The sequence below is a fragment of the Bos taurus genome, chromosome 9, assembly GCF_002263795.3.
Source record: "Bos taurus isolate L1 Dominette 01449 registration number 42190680 breed Hereford chromosome 9, ARS-UCD2.0, whole genome shotgun sequence".
NCBI classification, from domain to species: Eukaryota; Metazoa; Chordata; class Mammalia; order Artiodactyla; family Bovidae; genus Bos; species Bos taurus.
The window spans coordinates 84,703,312-84,721,304 of NC_037336.1; the positions used below are offsets into that span (position 1 = coordinate 84,703,312).

At 48.4% G+C, this 17,993-nt stretch overlaps 1 pseudogene; it reads left to right on the forward strand.

Annotated features, from left to right (window-relative positions):
- Positions 1–5,705: 5,705 nt before the first annotated feature.
- Positions 5,706–17,993, forward strand: part of LOC101906979 (tyrosine-protein kinase RYK-like) — a 44,643-nt pseudogene continuing 32,355 nt past the window's right edge.

Sequence of the window (17,993 nt, forward strand, 5' to 3'; positions counted from 1 at the left end):
CATGGACTGTATAATCCATGGGGTCACAAAGAGTCGGACACGACTGAGCGACTTTCACTTTCACATCACTGATTCACTCGAGTCTCTATTCAGGAGGGGGCCTGGATGGTTTGGGGACAAGAGACACAGGGGGGCTGGGAGAAGGACAGGACGCAGGCTTGGGTGAGGCACCAGCTTGGTGGGTTCAGGTGATCAATGTGTCAGGGGAAGACTCATGCATAGGCCTCGGGGACAAGGGCCTGGGTTTAATCCCTGGAAAGAGGCAACATGGGGGACCTGGTAGCCTCAATGGAGGAGGCTGGTGAAGAGGCAAGTGACTGGGAGAGCACGAGAAAGACAGAAGGACAGCATTAGAGTCCTGGTCAGGACAGCCAGGTGGGGGAAGATGAGCCTCTCCTGACACTTGGACAGCCCTGGCCAACCCTACCCCGTGCATGCTCCTGGCACCCAGACACATTGCAGACCCCAGATGGGAGTGAAATCAACTGGGAGGTGATTTTAATGGGTGTCCACAACAGAGCATACTTCCAAGAACCAAGAACAATGGTTCTTGCTACTTCCTTAAAATTCTGCTTGCATCTATAAATAGGAAACCCAGCCTCATTCAGTGACAAGACATGAAATGGGGCACTGCCCATGCTGAGGACTCCGCATGCCCCTCCTAGTTCGGGGCTCAGTCACCCCTGAAGCCAGCAAAGGCCAGGACCCCCATGATAACAGAGATGGAGCCCTCTGTCACAGATGTTAATGTCACTGGCAGTCTCCTGGAGTGAAAAATAATGTCCAAAGACAAGGACCCACTTTCTAAGGATTAAGAGGGCTTGTCAGTCCCAACAGGAGATGAGCTCACTCTTCATCACCAGATAGATAGCCCCAAGATGTGAATTCAGAGATGTTGAAATCTTGGTTGGAAGCAGCACAAAAGACTGAATGAATGAGACAAACGTGAGGGGGGAAAATCCTCCACAAAGGTTCTGTTACGGGAACCACTGACCAAAACCACGGGCCCTGGCTAGGCCTGATACTGACCACTTGCATGAATTATCTTACAACCGGAAGTCCTGGTGAGGAATGCAGAACTTACAAGATACCATCAACCAGAAGAACTGGGGGAAGGTCCAAAGGGGAGAGGATACGACAGTCCATATGTCCTACCAGCTTGCCGGAATCCTCCCTGGAATCCATCTCTTGGCTGAGAGATGCCTGCACCTCCAGAAAGGATCCTAAGACCAAATATGGATCAAACAAGATGACCAGGCAGAGACAATTTCCAGAGGCCTGGAAATTAACCCCATCACCATAAAATCTGATACCATGAGCCACGTGGCAGAGCAGTTCTCCTGGGTTCCCTTATGCTGTTTCTCTCCACCTGGGCGCCCCTTCCCAATGAAGTCTGTTGCTTTGTCAGTGCCTGGGTCTCCTCGGACCATTCATTTCCAAATGATAGGCAAGAGCCCACTCTTGATCCTGGTAAGGGCTCCCCCTTCCTGCAACAAAGGGCAACTCTGGTGGAATTTCTTCAATACAATTGACCACTCAGGTACTCAGGAACCAGCTCGTCTGCTGACCAACCAGACCCAGTGGTAGAAACAGGGACTCTTTTGTCCCTGTTCTCTTCCTGATGCAGACAACTGGCTAGTGCCCCAACTGGGTAAGAAACAAGAGACTTTATTGACCTTTTCCCCTTTCTTCTTTTCAGTCCCTCCTTTTGTACTTTTTTCTTCTGTCCTGGTCCTGAATGCAGGAGTCTAGTTGAAGGGCCTCAGCCTGAACTGAGGGTCGGAGCCTGATGACCTCCAGTGAGCAGAGAACTCGAATTCTGGTCTGCTATCTGGTTTCTGGAGGGCTGAGTTCCAGTCCTCCCTGCCTGGAAGCCCAGGGAAAAGGCCTGCAAGGCCTGGTGGCAGGTGATGTCCACAAGGCCCCCTTTAGTCCCTCCTCCTCCCCCTCTTCTTTCAACCTGGCCTCCTTTCCTCCCTTTGCAACATTTCAAGACCCGAGCTATTTCAGTTTACTCTGTTAGTACTTGGAGCTGAGTTCTGGGTCTCTGTAGGAGGTTTTCTGAGAGACTGCAGCCTTTCATTTACAGGGGCAACCAATTAGGGCGGCTGGGCCTAAGTGTATAGTTTGTGTTCTGTGTTATATGTAATGGCCATTCTGCCTTCTGAAATCAGAAATTCTGGTTCTGTTGCACCGTGGAGGTATCTTGAGTGAATGCTGCTAAGCTAAGTCACTTCAGTCGTGTCCGGCTCTGAGCGACCCCATAGACAGCAGCCCACCAGGCTCTGCCATCCCTGGGATTCTCCAGGCAAGAACACTGGAGTTGGTTGCCATTTCCTTCTCCAATGCATGAAAGTGAAAAGTGAAAGTGAAGTTGCTTAGTCGTGTCTGACTCTTCGTGACCCCACGGACTGCAGCCTACCAGGTTCCTCTGTCCAAGGGATTTTCCAGGCAAGAGTACTGGAGTGGGGTGCCATTGCCTTCTCCATGAGTGAATGCTCAGTTCAGTTCAGTTCAGTCGCTCAGTCGTGTCTGACTCTTTGTGACCCCATGAATGGCAGCACGCCAGGCCTCCCTGTCCATCACCAACTCCCGGAGTTCACTCAAACTCACGTCCATGGAGTCTGTCATGCCATCCCACCATCTCATCCTCTGTCGTCTCTTTCTCCTCCTGCCCCCAATCCCTCCCAGCATCAGAGTCTTTTCCAATGAGTCAACTCTTTGCATGAGGTGGCCAAAGTACTGGAATTTCAGCTTTAGCGTCATTCCTTCCAAAGAACATCCAGTACTGATCTCCTTTAGAATGGACTGGTTGGATCTCCTCCCAGTCCAAGGGACTCTCAAGAGTCTTCTCCAACACCACAGTTCAAAAGCATCAATTCTTTGGCGCTCAGCTTTCCTCACAGTCCAACTCTCACATCCATACATGACTACAGGAAAAACCATAGCCTTGACTAGACAGACCTTTGTTGGCAAAGTAATGTCTTTGCTTTTCAATATGTTATCTAGGTTGGTCATAACTTTCCTTCCAAGGAGAAAGCATCTTTTAATTTCATGGCTGCAATCACCATCTGCAGTGATTTTGAAGCCCCCAAAAATAAAGTCTGACACTGTTTCCACTGTTTCCCCATCTATTTGCCATGAAGTGATGGGACCAGATGCCATAATCTTAGTTTTCTGAATGTTGAGCTTTAAGCCAACTTTTTCATGCTCCTCTTTCACTTTCATCAAGATACTTTGTAGTTCCTCTTCACTTTCTGCCATAAGGGTGGTGTCATCTGCATATCTGAGGTTATTGATATTTCTCCCGGCAATCTTGATTCCAGCTTGTACTTCTTCCAGACCAGCGTCTCATGATGTAGTCTGCAGATATGTTAAATAAGCAGGGTGACAATATACAGCCTTGATGGACTCCTTTTCCTATTTGGAACCAGTCTGTTGTTCCATGTCCAGTTCTAACTGTTGCTTCCTGACCTGCATACAGGTTTCTCAAGAGGCAGATCAGGTGGTCTGGTATTCCCATCTCTTTCAGAATTTTCCACAGTTGATTGTGATCCACACAGTCAAAGGCTTTGGCATAGTCAATAAAGCAGAAACAGATGTTTTTCTGGAACTCTCTTGCTTTTTCCATGATCCAGCGGATATTGGCAATCTGATCTCTGGTTCCTCTGCCTTTTCTAAAACCAGCTTGAACATCTGAAAGTTCACAGTTCACATATTGCTGAAGCCTAGCTTGGAGAATTTTGAGCATTACTTTACTAGAGTGTAAGATGAGTGCAATTGTGCGGTAGTTTGAGCATTCTTTGGCATTGCCTTTCTTTGTTTTGTTTTGTTTTTTTTTTTTTAGTTTAATTTTATTTTATTTTTAAACTTTACAATTTTGTATTAGTTTTGCCAAACATTGAAATGAATCCGCCACAGGTATACATTCTTTGGGACTGGAATGAAAACTGACCTTTTCCAGTCCTGTGGCCACTGCTGAGTTTTCCAAATTGGCTGGCATATTGAGTGCAGCACTTTCACAGCATCATCTTTAAGGATTTGAAATAGCTCAACTGGAATTCCATCACCTCCACTAGCTTTGTTCGTAGTGATGCTTTCTAAGGCCCACTTGACTTCACATTCCAGGATGTCTGGCTCTAGGTCAGTGATCACACCATCATGATTATCTGAGTTGTGAAGATCTTTTTGTATAGTTCTTCTGTGTATTCTTGCCATCTCTTCTTAATATCTTCTGCTTCTGTTAGGTCCATACCATTTCTGTCCTTTATCGAGCCCATCTTTGCATGAAATGTTCCCTTGGTATCTCTAATTTTCTTGAAGAGATCTCTAGTCTTTCCCATTCTGTTGTTTTCCTCTATTTCTTTATATTGATCGCTGAGGAAGCCTTTCTTATCTCTTCTTGCTATTCTTTGGAACTCTGCATTCAGATGCTTATATCTTTCCTTTTCTCCTTTGCTTTTCGATTCTCTTCTTTTCACAGCTATTTGTAAGGCCTCCCCATGCTGCTACTGCTAAGTCACTGCAGTCGTGTCCGACTCTGTGCGACCCCACACACGGAAGCCCACCAGGGTCCCCCCTTCCCTGGGATTCTCCAGGCAAGAACACTGGAGTGGGTTGCCATTTCCTTCTCCAATGAGTGAAAGTGAAAAGTGAAAGTGAAGTTGCTCAGTCGTGTCCAGCTCTTAGCGACCCCATGGACTGCAGCCCACCAGGCTCCTCCATCCATGAGATTTTCCAGACAAGAGTACTGGCGTGGGGTACCATTGCCCATGCTATCTGACTGCAAAGATTCTAGCTATGAGCCCATGATTCTAGAGGGAAGGGATGGGACACAGCAACTGGCAATCAGGAGCCAGCTGGTCTTTCAGGACAAGCCTGGCCAAGCTGGTTCGGCCCAGCCCAGCGGGCGAAACCCAGACGGATACGGCTGGAAAGTAGCGGGTAGAAAGAAACCAGCCAGAGCCATCTAGGTCTCAGATAATCCCCACTTCCGACCGGCAATCTCTCATTCCTGAGGAACTGGGATAGGGTCACAATGGCCTGGATGGGGGATTCCAAGCCCAGTCTTTGCTTTCTGCTTCTACTTCTGTTTTACCCGTTCAGGGCGACGCCAGGCGGTGAGTTCAGGGATGAACCTTCTCGGTTGTGGGTGGAGGGGGTGGAGGGAATGACTTAACCCGGGAAGGGGATGGGGGTATACGAGGGGGTTAGGGAAACTTTGTGCTGACCCCCGCCCTCCTCTGTCCCTTCCCCTGGCCCCTTTGCTCCTGGGGTTGGGGGCTTCCCCGGGTTGGTTACCCACACTCTGGGCCAGAAAAGAGGTGACTTTGGTGAAATAGTGGTGCCAGGAGTTTCGGAGGTGAAGTTGGTAGAAAAGGTGGCGAGAAAGCAGCAGGAAATGCTGCCCTCAAGACCCCGGCCTGCCCTTGCGAAGTGGGAGCCCTGGAGCCAGGGGGTTTGGGACAGGTGGCCGTCCCCGGGAGAAGAGACCCAGGTAACTCCTCGAAAAGCACGCCCTCTCCCGACCCCATCTGCTCACACAAACCCTTCACATCGGTACCGCTCTGTCCTTGAAAGACCAGCGCTCTTTACAGGTGATAAATTTCACCTGCAGAACAGACGCACGGGGTGCAGAGAAGGCAGGGCCGAGCTTGAGAGCGCGGAAGTGGCGGCCGCGGCTGGCTGCCACGTGCTAGGACGAGATGAGCTGGGCGGCGGCCGAAGCTCAGATCTGTGAAGGGCTCCGGGCGGCGCTGGGCGGCGGAGGCGCAGTCCCGAGCGGGACGGATCTGCGCGGCCTTCTCCCGGGGCCGCGCATCCTGCGGGCTGCCGCTGCTGCCGGTGCTGCTCCTGGTGGCTCTGCTGCGCTCGCGCCAGCCCCGCGACGCCCCGCACCCCGCCCCCGCCCCCGCCCCTCCAGCTCCCCGCGCCCTACCACCAGCAGCCGGGGTCGGGGGAGGTGGTGGGGGGAAGGGGCAGGGGGAGGGAGGTCAGCGCGACCCTCTACCTGAGCGAGAACCGAGTGTGTTGGCTCTTCGGTCTTGATGCATAACTTCATTATGTGAGAAATGACCTTATTTCAGTTAAGAATCTGCCTGCGATGCAGGAGGCCCAGGTTTGATCCCTGAGTTGGGAGGATCCCCTGGAGAAGGGAATGGCAACCGACTCCAGTCTTCTTGCCTGGAGAATCCCAGACAGAGGAGCCTGGCGAGCTACAGTCCATGGGGTCGCAGAGTCAGACAGGACTGAGCAACTAACACTAATCCTTTAACCTGTTAATACCTAGCGAGAGAAATTCCCTGCCCTTCACTTGGCTTGCAAAGTCAGAGTTTGAACATAAAGCAGGTTTCCAAGTAAACAATTTCGTGGGAAGTCCCTCTTCAAGGTTTCTACTTGGGGCAGTGGCCATGCATTGTATCAGTGCTTCGGACTGAGTTTTCCTGTTCTGGCAAAGTAGATTCTGAGGTTACAAGAATCTTCTGATCTTCCAATGCAGCTCTACTTGACAGTAGTCTTCAAAAAGCTTTACTTTCTTAAAGTTGAAACGACGAAAAATTTGCCACAAAATATTTGAAGAAGTAAAAACTTCAGTTTTGTACAGAATCACTAGCAGAACTATTTATGGTCCTGTTCATGCAGCTCCAACCCCTTCTACATGTGTTTTATATCAGCACAGGCGTTTACTCTGCAGCAAAATTTTGTAATAATAATAGCAGCTGTTACTTTCACAATATGAAAATGATTGAACTGGATGGCAGTATCAGTGCCCAGAAGTTCCCAACAGTAGACATGTTGCAGATGAATCAGCATCCAGAGGTGATACACCCAACAGTGCAGCTCCCATCTCCAGTTACTTTACCCTTGGGATAGAGTGGGAGTTGAAAAGTGTCACTTTTTGGAGACAAAAGCTAAGGTGAAGGATATTGAGATATCCAGGGAGATCAGTTTTTATCAGTTTAGTCGCTCAGTCATGTCCGACTCTTTGTGACCCCATGAACTGTAGCACGCCAGGCCTCCCTGTCCATCAGCAACTCCCAGAGTCCACACAAACCCATATCCATTGAGTCAATGAGATGCCATCCAACCATCTCATCCTCTGTTGTTCCCTTCTCCTCCCGCCTTCAATCTTTACCAGCATCAGGGTCTTTTCAAATGAGTCAGCTCTTTGCATCAGGTGGCCAAAGTATTGGAGTTTCAGCTTAAACAGTCTTCCCAATGAACACTCAGGACTGGTCTCCTTTAAGATGGACTGGTTGGATCTCCTTGCAGTTCAAGGGATTCTCAAGAGTCTTCTCCAACACCACAGTTCAAAAGCATCAATTCTTTGGCACTCAGCTTTCTTTCTCGTCCAACTCTCACATCCATACATGACTAAGGGAAAAACCATAGCCTTGACTAGATGGACCTTTGTTGACAAAGTCTCTGCTTTTTAATATGCTGTCTAGGTTGTTCATAACTTTCCTTCCAAGGAGTAAGAATCTTTTAATTTCATGGCTGCAATCACCATCTGCAGTGATTTTGGAGCCCCCAAAAATAAAGTCAGCCACTGTTTCCACTGTTTCCCCATCTATTTCCCATGAAGTGATGGGACCAGATGCCATGATCTTAGTTTTCTGAATGCTGAGCTTTCAGCCAACTTTTTCACTCTCCTCTTTCACTTTCATCAAGAGGCTTTTTAGTTCCTCTTCACTTTCTGCCATAAGGGTGGTGTCATCTGCATATCTGAGGTGATTGATATTTCTCCCAGCAATCTTGATTCCAGCTTGTGCTTCCTCCAGCCCAGCGTTTCTCATGATGTACTCTGCATATAAGTTAAATAAGCAGGGTGACAATATACAGCCTTGACGGACTCCTTTTCCTACTTGGAACCAGTCTGTTGTTCCATGTCCAGTTCTAACTGTTGCTTCCTGACCTGCATACAAATTTCTCAAGAGGCAGATCAGGTGGTCTGGTATTCCCATCTCTTTCAGAATTTTCCACAGTTGATTGTGATCCACACAGTCAAAGGCTTTGGCATAGTCAATGAAGCAGAAATAGACGCTTTTCTGGAACTCTCTTGCTTTTTCCATGATCCAGCGGATGTTGGCAATTGGATCTCTGGTTCCTCTGCCTTTTCTAAAACCAGCTTGAACATCTGGAAGTTCACGGTTCACATATTGCTGAAGCCTGGCTTGGAGAATTTTGAGCATTACTTTACTAGCGTGTGAGATGAGTGCAATTGTGCAGTAGTTTGAGCATTCTTTGGCATTGCCTTTCTTTGGGATTGGAATGAAAACTGACCTTTTCCAGTCCTGTGGCCACTGCTGAGTTTTCCAAATTGGCTGGCATATTGAGTGCAGCACTTTCACAGCATCATCTTTCAGGATTTGAAATAGCTCAGCTGGAATTCTATCACTTCCACTAGCTTTGTTTGTAGTGATGCTTTCTAAGGCCCACTTGACTTCACATTCCAGGATGTCTGGCTCTAGGTCAGTGATCACACCATCGTGATTATCTGGGTCGTAAAGATCTTTTTTGAACAGTTCTTCTGTGTATTCTTGCCACCTCTTTTTAATATCTTCTGCTTCTGTTAGGTCCATACCATTTCTGTCCTTTATCGAGCCCATCTTTGCATGAAATGTTCCTTTGGTTTCTCTGATTTTCTTGAAGAAATCCCTAGTCTTTCCCATTCTGTTTTCCTCTATTTCTTTGCATTGATCACTGAAGAAGGCTTTCTTATCTCTCGTTGCTATTCTTTGGAACTCTGCATTCAGATGCTTATGTCTTTCCTTTTCTCCTTTGCTTTTCCCTTCTCTTCTTTTCACAGCTATTTGTAAGGCCTCCCCAGACAGCCATTTTGCTTTTTTGCATTTCTTTTCCATGGGGATGGTCTTGATCCCTGTCTCCTGTACAATGTCATCAACCTCATTCCATAGCTCATCAGGCACTCTATCTATCAGATCTAGGCCCTTAAATCTATTTCTCACTTCCACTGTATAATCATAAGGGATTTGATTTAGGTCATACCTGAATGGTCTAGTATGCTAGTGCTATTTAAATAAAAAACTCAGTACTCCAGAAAACTTGAAGTATTTAAGATTTTTGTTTTCTAGCCCACAAGAGAGGTCATGACGTTTCACCCTTTGTCCATCTTGTGGGATTCGATGTACTTGGCGATTCTGAGGACACATGGTCTGAGAGGACACGTGCACCCTGTGTTCATGGCAGCGCTGCGCACAGTAGCCGGGACCTGGAAGCCACCTACACGTCCACCCACAGATGAATGGGCAAAGAAGATGTGGGACATATACACAGGGCAGTATTACTCATCCTCAAAAAGAATGAAATAATGCCCTATGTAGCAACATGGATGGGCCTAGAGATTGTCATATTGAACAACATAAGTCAGACAGAGAAGCAGAAACACCTTCTGAGGTCCTTCATACTCAGAATCAAAAAAGTCGTGATACAAGTGCTCTTACTTACAAACCAGGAAGAGACTCACAGACTTAGAGAATGAATTTATGGTTGCCAGGGGGAAAGGATGAGGGGAAAGGGATAGTTAGGGAGTCTGAGATCAACATATACACACTGATTTATTTAAAATGGATAACCAGCAAGGACCTACTGTATAGCACATAGAACTCTGCTCAATGTTATGTGGCAGTCTGGGTGAGTATGGGAGGGGAGTTGGGGAAGAATAGATGCATGTTTGGAAGTGAAAGTGAAAGAAGGTTAGTTACACATTCATGTCGGACTCTTTGGGGTCCCATGGACTGTAAGCTGCCAGCTCATCTGTTCATGGAAATCTTCAGGCAAGGGAGTACTGGAATGGGTTGCCATTTTCTTCTCCAGGCGATCTTCACGACCCAGGGATCGAACCCGGGTCTCTTGCCTTGCAGGCAAATTTTTTTACCAACTGAGCCACCAGGGAAGATAGAGACATATAAGTAAGTAAGTAAGTAAGTGTTAGTCACTCAGTCGTGCCCAACTCTTTGCAACCCCATGGACTGCAGCCCACCAGACTCCTCTGTCCATGAGATTTTCCAGGCAAGGATACTGGAGTGGGTTGCCATTTCCTTCTCCAGGGGATCTTCCCAACCCAGGGATCGAACCTGGGTCTCCTGCACTGCAGGCAGATTCTTTACTGACTGAGCTACAAGGGAAGCCCTGTATGTGTATGTTAAATCCCTAGCCTAGCTTCTTTGTGCTGCTCATTCAGGACTCCTGCACTCCTCTCTGGGTGTACATTTCCACCTTGCTTCCGTCTTAAATAAACGAACTATTTCTGTATGTCTCCAGTAATAACTTTGGTACCTGTTTTTACAGTTTTTGCCTCCTTGATACATTCTTGCTTTCAAAGATGGTAAGAGCCAAGGGAAATTTGCATCTTGCCCCTGGTGTTTAGTGTCTAGAATTCCTCATTTTACACCAAGCTACCCAGGTTCAATTCCTGGGCAGGAAACTAAGATCCCTCCTTACCACTGCTCACTGCTGTCTCTCTGAGATCAATATTAAGGAAATATACACCTCATATTACTACACCTTATATTAAGGTGTAACTATGCACCTTAAATATACAGGTAGAGGGGCTTCACAATTTTGTCATGGGAGATTTCGCCTCTGCCAAGAGTTTAAAAAAAAGAGAAAATCCTTCCAAAGTTAACCCGGTTCATTCCCTTTCTAGGCCCTTTAATGGCTATTGTTGTTCTTTCCTTTCTAGTCCTTGTTTATTTAACCTTTTGATTGACTTTGTGCCTGTAGGATCTACCAGTTTGAAATAACACTCATGGTGGCTCAAGGAATATAGCCCATGGAAGGTGGCCCAGATCCATGTAGGTCCTTGTGAGGGACTTCTGCACCTTGAGGGGAGGCTCAGTTCAGTGGTCCCGGTCCAGCAGGGAGAAGTTTTGATAGAAGAAAGCGTCAACCCCTTAGCCCTTAAGAATAAGGGTGTAGAACCCCTCAGTGGGTAAGGAGTCAGGCTGGGACAGTTTGCTGCAGTGAGTGTACTTGGACAAAAGTTACATCAAACATCAAAATACAAAGAAATTATAAGGGGCTAAAAATAATTGCATGCATGTGTAGTTGGGGCAAATAATCAACAACAAGATACAAAAAAAAAAAAAAAACAACAAAAACCCAAGGCGATTTCAGAGCAGCCAGGCGCAAAAGCAGGGTACTAGTCATGATCCCTGAAATAATTGCATGCATGTGTAGTTGGGGCAAATAATCAACAACAAGATACAAAAAAAAAAAAAAAAACCCAAGGGGATTTCAGAGCAGCCAGGCGCAAAAGCAGGGTACTGGTCATGATCCCTGCACACAGCACCACCAAGGAGGAACAAACCACCCAGGTCACCCCTCTGGCCTGAACCCAGGACCTGCCCCCACCCTCAACTCATATGTGGGACCAGCTCCCCCACCCTCTGGAGTCAGCAAGGGAACATGTTACTTGTTTTTGCTCCCTCATGAGTCCCAATAAAGCTTTTTTCCCCTGAACTTGTGTCTGGCCATTTACCAAATTCTATTGATCGAGTCCAAGAACCCTGGTCAGTAACACAGGAGGACTTTTGCTGAAGGTCAGGATGCTGCTCAGAGATGGTGTCTCCAGTGGGCTTCCAGCAGAAACAGGGGTTGAACATATGCAGATCCCAGGTGGGGGTGCACCGTGTCAGGAACAAAGCACACACAATGGTTGATATGAGTAGAGAGACGGGACGGCTGCCAGGTCCTGACTGCAGAGTATGACGCTGGTTCCCAGCACAGGGCGATCCTAGAGGCAAACACCCTGGATGGGCGGCCAACCTAGACACAAACTGCACGACTGAAAGGGATGAGACCAGGGAAGGCCCTGGGGCTCCACTGGTGAGGACTCTGGGCTTTCGCTGCCAGGCGCCCGGGTTGATCACTGGTCAGGGAACTAAGATCCCCAAAGCCAGGCAGCCGACCGAAAAACAAAAAAACCCAGAAACAAAAAGAAAATAGAACACAAGCTGGATGATCAGGACGCTGAAAACAGCCATCACAACAGCTTGTCTGGATACTTTGCCCATTTTCTAGAACTGAGCCAGTTATTAGAACTGAGAATCCATTACTAGAGAGAGATGCCAGTTTCCAGCAGGAGGGCCCTCTTATCACCATGGCAAGTGCAGTGCAGCAGTCCTCTGGCCTTCCCCATCCTTGGAGGCCACACGGCCATTGACTCAGGTAAGTGCACACTGGGAAGCAGAAGCCACCCCACATTCCTATGGACCCAGTGTGTGACTCACATCATGTCCAGGGATCTGAAGCATCATCACGGCCTCGCTGTTATCAATGTGATGCATGAGATGCAGGGTACTGAATATATAACCGTCCTGTATCCTGCTTACAGGGGTATCACAGTGTGTGAAGACCCACACAGTGGTTATTTCACATTCTCCAGATTCGAACCAGTGATGGAAAAATCTCCGTAGTTAGAAATGGGGTGAAGGCTGCCATAGTTGAGAAGTATGAGTACATTCTCATATTGCCTTTCCTTTGCTACAAACAGAATGTGCAAGACCACCCTTTTCTGGGTAAAATGACAGATTAGTGACAATCATGGCCTGAAAGCATGCAGGGCTGTGATCCCTTCACATCTGCTTTTTATATCTGCCTGGTGTAAAGCATTTCTATCAATGGCCGGACACTAAATATTTCAGGATTTGCAGACCAGAGGCTTCTGCAACTGCTCAACTCAGCTGTGGAAGGTGTTCATGGAAAGGACATGAAGGAATGAGTGTGGCGAGAACTGCCAGTGGGACCCTAGGACCCTGCAGCACCCATGACACAGAAGTCCACCAGTGGGGGAAATCGTGCCAGGGGTAACCTGCCTGCCTGCTAAGTCACTTCAGTCATGTCTGACTCTTTGCAACCCTATGGACTGTAGCCCACCGGGTCCCTCTGTCCATGGGATTCTCCAGGCAAGAATACCAGTGTGGGTTGCCATGCCCTCCCCCAGGGAGAGCTTATGACATCCTAATCAGAGCATCACAACCCAGCCCCACAGGGTCAGAGGCATGGCCACGCCACTTGTAGTGGGAAAAGCCTATCATTTAAACACGGCTACTGTTATGGTCCTGAGTCTGGCAGAGAAGGGACCTCCAGTCTTGATGAACTGGGCTCATCCACTCGGTAATCGTTACTGAGAGGCCAGCTGTTATAGGATAGAAGTGATCGTGTGCTTTGGCATAAGCAGGGCCACAGGGAACAGATAAGATGACCAGCAGGGGACCAAGACCTGACACCAGAACTGTGGTACCTCCCTGTCCTCTGCTCACCTCTGTGGTTACACCGTGTCCCCATGGCCCTTGGACCGAGGAAGCCACTCTACAGCAGAGGAGGGGGGCCTTAGCCTGTAACTGCAGGACCCACCCTCCTATCACATTCCTACCACCAGAGGCTACAAGGCAGGACTGGGCAGGGTTGTGATTCATAAACAGGCAGCCGAGGCAGCCACTGGATAATTCCCCAGGTGATGAGTCACCCAGTGCTGGGGTTCGCTAACCAGGGCAGTGGTCAGAGGGATTCCTTTATTTTTTTCACATTGTCTTTGCCTGTTGTTGCACCACAAACCTGGAGGTGCACAGAGACAGATGCCAAAAGGCCTGAAGAGACGGACAGATTTATTGTCTTCTGTAGATTTCCCCAACTCCTGTCTTAATCAATAAACTTTATAGGCTGCCATCTCCATGGACTGTGGATGATATGAATGTGGGACCAAAGGGTAGAAGTGGGGGTGCCCCTCCTCACCCTCAGGCCCCATGTCACACTTTGGGGGACCAGGCTCCTGACCCTCCTGGGGACCAGGCTGGGAGGCTTTTGCTGGGGTAAGTCCTCAGGCAAGGGGATAAGATGCCAGTGGTGGAGAATGTGATTCGGGTCCCTTCACAGGTGGGAAGGTATTGGACGCCCTGGGCTTCTCGGGATGCAAAGATGTGGAATGAACTTAGTGAGCTGCAGGGCAGGAGTGTGGCCCCTAAGGGGATGTGTCTGGGGAAGGGAGAGCCCAGGTGGCACGGGTGGTTTATAGCTGGTAAAGTGGCCTAGGAGTCAAGGGCAGGGAGTCATGTCGAGGAGAAGGGTTTGTGTGAACAGATGAGATCAGTGGTGTGTGCTTTTCAGGGGGTGTCTAGGTTCCTCCCCACAGGAAGGTCGCCTGTCCCAGGCCTGCCACGGGGGCTCCCACTCCTGGAGGCATGGCTGAGGGGCTGGGAGCTTAGGGATGGCAGTGTTTCCTGCCATGCTCTCCTTGTCCTCTCGCCTCCCCACCTCCCATTGTGTGAGCATTGCTATTTCAACAAGTTTGTCCATTTGCTGGTCTGAAAGTGGCCAACCAGCCCAGCAGGTGCCAACAAGGGAAGGAGCTCACCTAAGGATTGAGGAGGAGGAGGCGGAGGCAACACCATGGCCGTGGGCTTTCTAACCAAGGCCAGCTCGTGTCCCGCTCTCTGCTTATAATGCATCAACCCCACCCTCTCCCAGCAGGTTCACTGGGAACTCACCACCCTGCTCTTTGTGGACACAGTTGGGCAGCAGAAGCAGGACCAGGATGGCAAGACTGAAGTTGGTGCCAGCAGCCCATGCCACCTGGAGCCCCGGGGTGACCCACCCTTGGGGAGGAGCCTGCTTGGCCAGTGGAGAAGGGAATGAGTCCCCAGAGTCCTCCCACAGGAGTCTCCTCTGGGGGCTCCCGCAGGCTCCCCACACCCTCTGTGGGACTGATGTTCCTCAAAATTTCAGTGATCTGTCCCTCACCTTTCTTCTATCCATCCCCTTCTCTGGATCCCCGTGGTCCTTGTGTGTTTTTAGCGGCACTAACACCTGATAAGGGGCTTCCCAGGTGGCTCAGCGGTAAAGAATCCGCCTGTCAATGTGGGAGATGTCTGTTCCATCCCTGGATGCAGAAGATCCCATGCAGGAGGAAATGGCAACACACTCCAATATTCTTGCCTGAGGAAATCCCATGGACAGAGGAGGCTGGCGGGCTACAGTCCACAGGATCACAGAGATACGACTTAGTGACTAAACAACAACTCCTGAGACGGGGGTTGGCGAGTCCTCAGCATGTACAAATTCAGGGTTACCTGCATGATCTCCTCAGGTCCTAAATGAATGTTTAGCCTCTATTCTTTCCTGTAGGTAGCATTTCCCATTTACAAATGTGTAAACTGAGGCATGTCAAGATGAAGAAACTAGCAGAGTCAGAATTTTGTCCAGATTCCTGTTTCTGGAGGTATCTATAGTCCACATCCATGAAACTGCCTCAGGTCCTAATTCCAACCTCCCCAGCCCTCCACCTCTGACCTCACGCCTGGGGATCTGGGGTGAGGCCGGGGTCAGGGGCATGCCTGGGGTGAGTCTGGGTGCCCAGGTCCCTGGGGCCCACGCTTCTCACTCGGGGCTGACCCGGCCCATCTCTGACGGCAGCCTCTATTTCCTCCTGTTCTCCCAGTCCTTCCTCCCTGTGGTCTGAGTCTACCAGGGGCTTCCGGGTTGCCTCCTCTGGGGGATTCAACCCAGGCTCCTGCCCCCAGCCCTTCATAAGGGAGTGTCTCCCCATGCAGCTCACCTGGCCCCACCAAGCTCTTGCCCCACCCAACCCTGAGTCCTGCCCACCCTTGTGGGTCTCTTGTCCTCCAACCAGCCTCCCAGCACAGGCCCGTCCCACACAGAGACTCTAGTGAGTCAGTTCAGAACCTTCTTTTCTCCTTTGCACCTGTTGATTCACAGAGTTTGCTCCTCTCTGTGGGTGGCAGTTGGGTGACCCAAGGTAGACCCCAATGCTGCTGGACTGGGTGTGAGTCAGGGCTTCTACCAGATAAGCCTGTGTGTGGCAATGCAGTCACACAACTCATCAGGATCCCAGAGACCTGCAGTGATTGTCTTAGCCTGGGCTGCTGTCACATGGAGGTGGGGCAGAGCTGAAAAATTGGCTACAGCCAAACTTTGGCTTCTCCCTGTGTGTCTGTGTGTGTTGGTGGGGGGATGGGTTGCAGGGAGTCTCCTGTCTGGAGCTCTGTTGGTTGTGAGCCGCAGCCAATGCTAGGCATGGTCTCCAAATGCTGGCCAGAGCACCAGACACTTTGCAACCTCCTTAGGCAGAATGCTCCAGTTTGTGATGACCCCTCCGTTTGAGAGTACCTGGCCAAAGGGCCCTGACTAGATCCCTTCTTTTCTGCTCCTGCCTTTCTCAGTGTGGTTCTTTCTCTATGCTGATTGTAGAGGGGATGTTCTGCTGGTTTCAGGTCGGTCATTTTCTCGGAAAGAGAACTGTTTTGTATGTGGTTGTAGTTTTGGTGTGTTCATGGGAGAGTGGTGCTCAGGGCATCCTACTTGGCCATCTTGATTGTGCTTTTGTGTGATCAATGATCTTTCATGTTAGTATTGTAATTGTTTTGGGGTGACAGGATTCATGGGCACATTGCCATCCGATATGTGTCTGTGTCCTGACTTCTCTGTTAACCCACCCATCTCTCTCCTGAGAGTCCTGAATCCCTGAGACACAGCAATATCAAAATTAAGCCAATTAATAACATTACCTCTACATGTCCCATTGACAGGAAGAATCATGCCTCTCTCACTTTAAATCCAAGGATAGAAATGGTTAAGCTTTTGAAAAAGACATGTCAAAGCCAAGATGGGCCAGAAACTAGGCCTCTTCCCGCTAATAGTCAAGTTGTGAAGCAAAGGAAATGTTCTTAAAGGAAATCAAAAGTGCTCCTCCAGTGAATACACAAAGGAGAAGATAGCAAAACAGCCTTACTGGTGATATGCAGAATCTTTCAGTGGACTGGAGGAAAGATCACAACACTGCCTTAGGCCAAAGCCTAACTAATCCAGAGCAAGGCCCTAGCTCTCTTCAAGTCTATGAAGGCTGAAGGAGGTGAGAAAGCTGCAGAAAAAAGAGTTGAAAGCCGGTAGAGGTTGGTTCATGAGCTTTAAGAAAAGATGCCATCTTCCTAACATAAAGCGCAGAGTGGAAGAGAGAGGGTTGATGCTGAAGCTGCAGCAAGTCATCCAGAAGATCAAATAAAATAATCTCTGAAGATGGCTATCCTAAATTAGAGCTTTCCAGTGTAGAGAAAAGAGTGTTCTATTGGAAGAAGATGCCCCCAAGGACTTGCATAGCTAGCAAGGAGAAGTCAGTGCCTGGCTTCAAAGATTCAAAGGATAGGCTGACTCTCTTGTTAGGGCCTAATGCAGCTGTTGACTTGAAGTTGAAGCCAAGCCTCACTTACCTTCTGAAAATCCTAGTGACTTTCAGAATTATGCTAAACCTGCTCTGCCTGTGCTCTGCAAGTGGAACAACAAAGTCGAGATGACAGCATATCTGTTTACAACACTGATTACCAAAAATATTAAATCCACTGTTGAGACCTACTGCTCCCCCAAAAAATTCCTTTCAAAATATCACTACTCATTGAGAAAACACTCAAGGGCCCTGATGGAGAAGTACAATGAGATTCACGTTGTTTTCACACCTGCTAACACAGCATCCGTTCTGCAGCTCACAGATCAAGGAGTAGTCATGATGTTCAAGTTGGGGTATTTAGGAAATAGTTTCTGTAAGGCTATAGCTGCCACAAATAGTGTTTCCTCTGATGGATCTGGGCAAAGTCAATTGAAAACTTTCTAGAGCAAATTCATGATTATAAGTTCCACCCAAAACATTTGTGATTCATGAATAGAGGTTGAAATATCAACATTAATAGAAATTTAGAAGAAGTTGATTTTAACTTTCTTAGATGACTTTGAGGAGTTCAAGAGTTCACTTTTGAAGAAGTAACTACAGATATGGTGAAAATAGCAAGAGAGCTAGAATTAGAAGTGGAGCCTAATGTGAAGATGGGACTGATTGTTGCAATCTAATGATAAAATTGGAATAAATGATAGTAGACTCTAATGGATGAGCAAACAAAGTGGTTTATTGATATAAAACCTCCTCCTGGTGAAGATTCTGTGAAGATTGTTGAAATGACAACAAA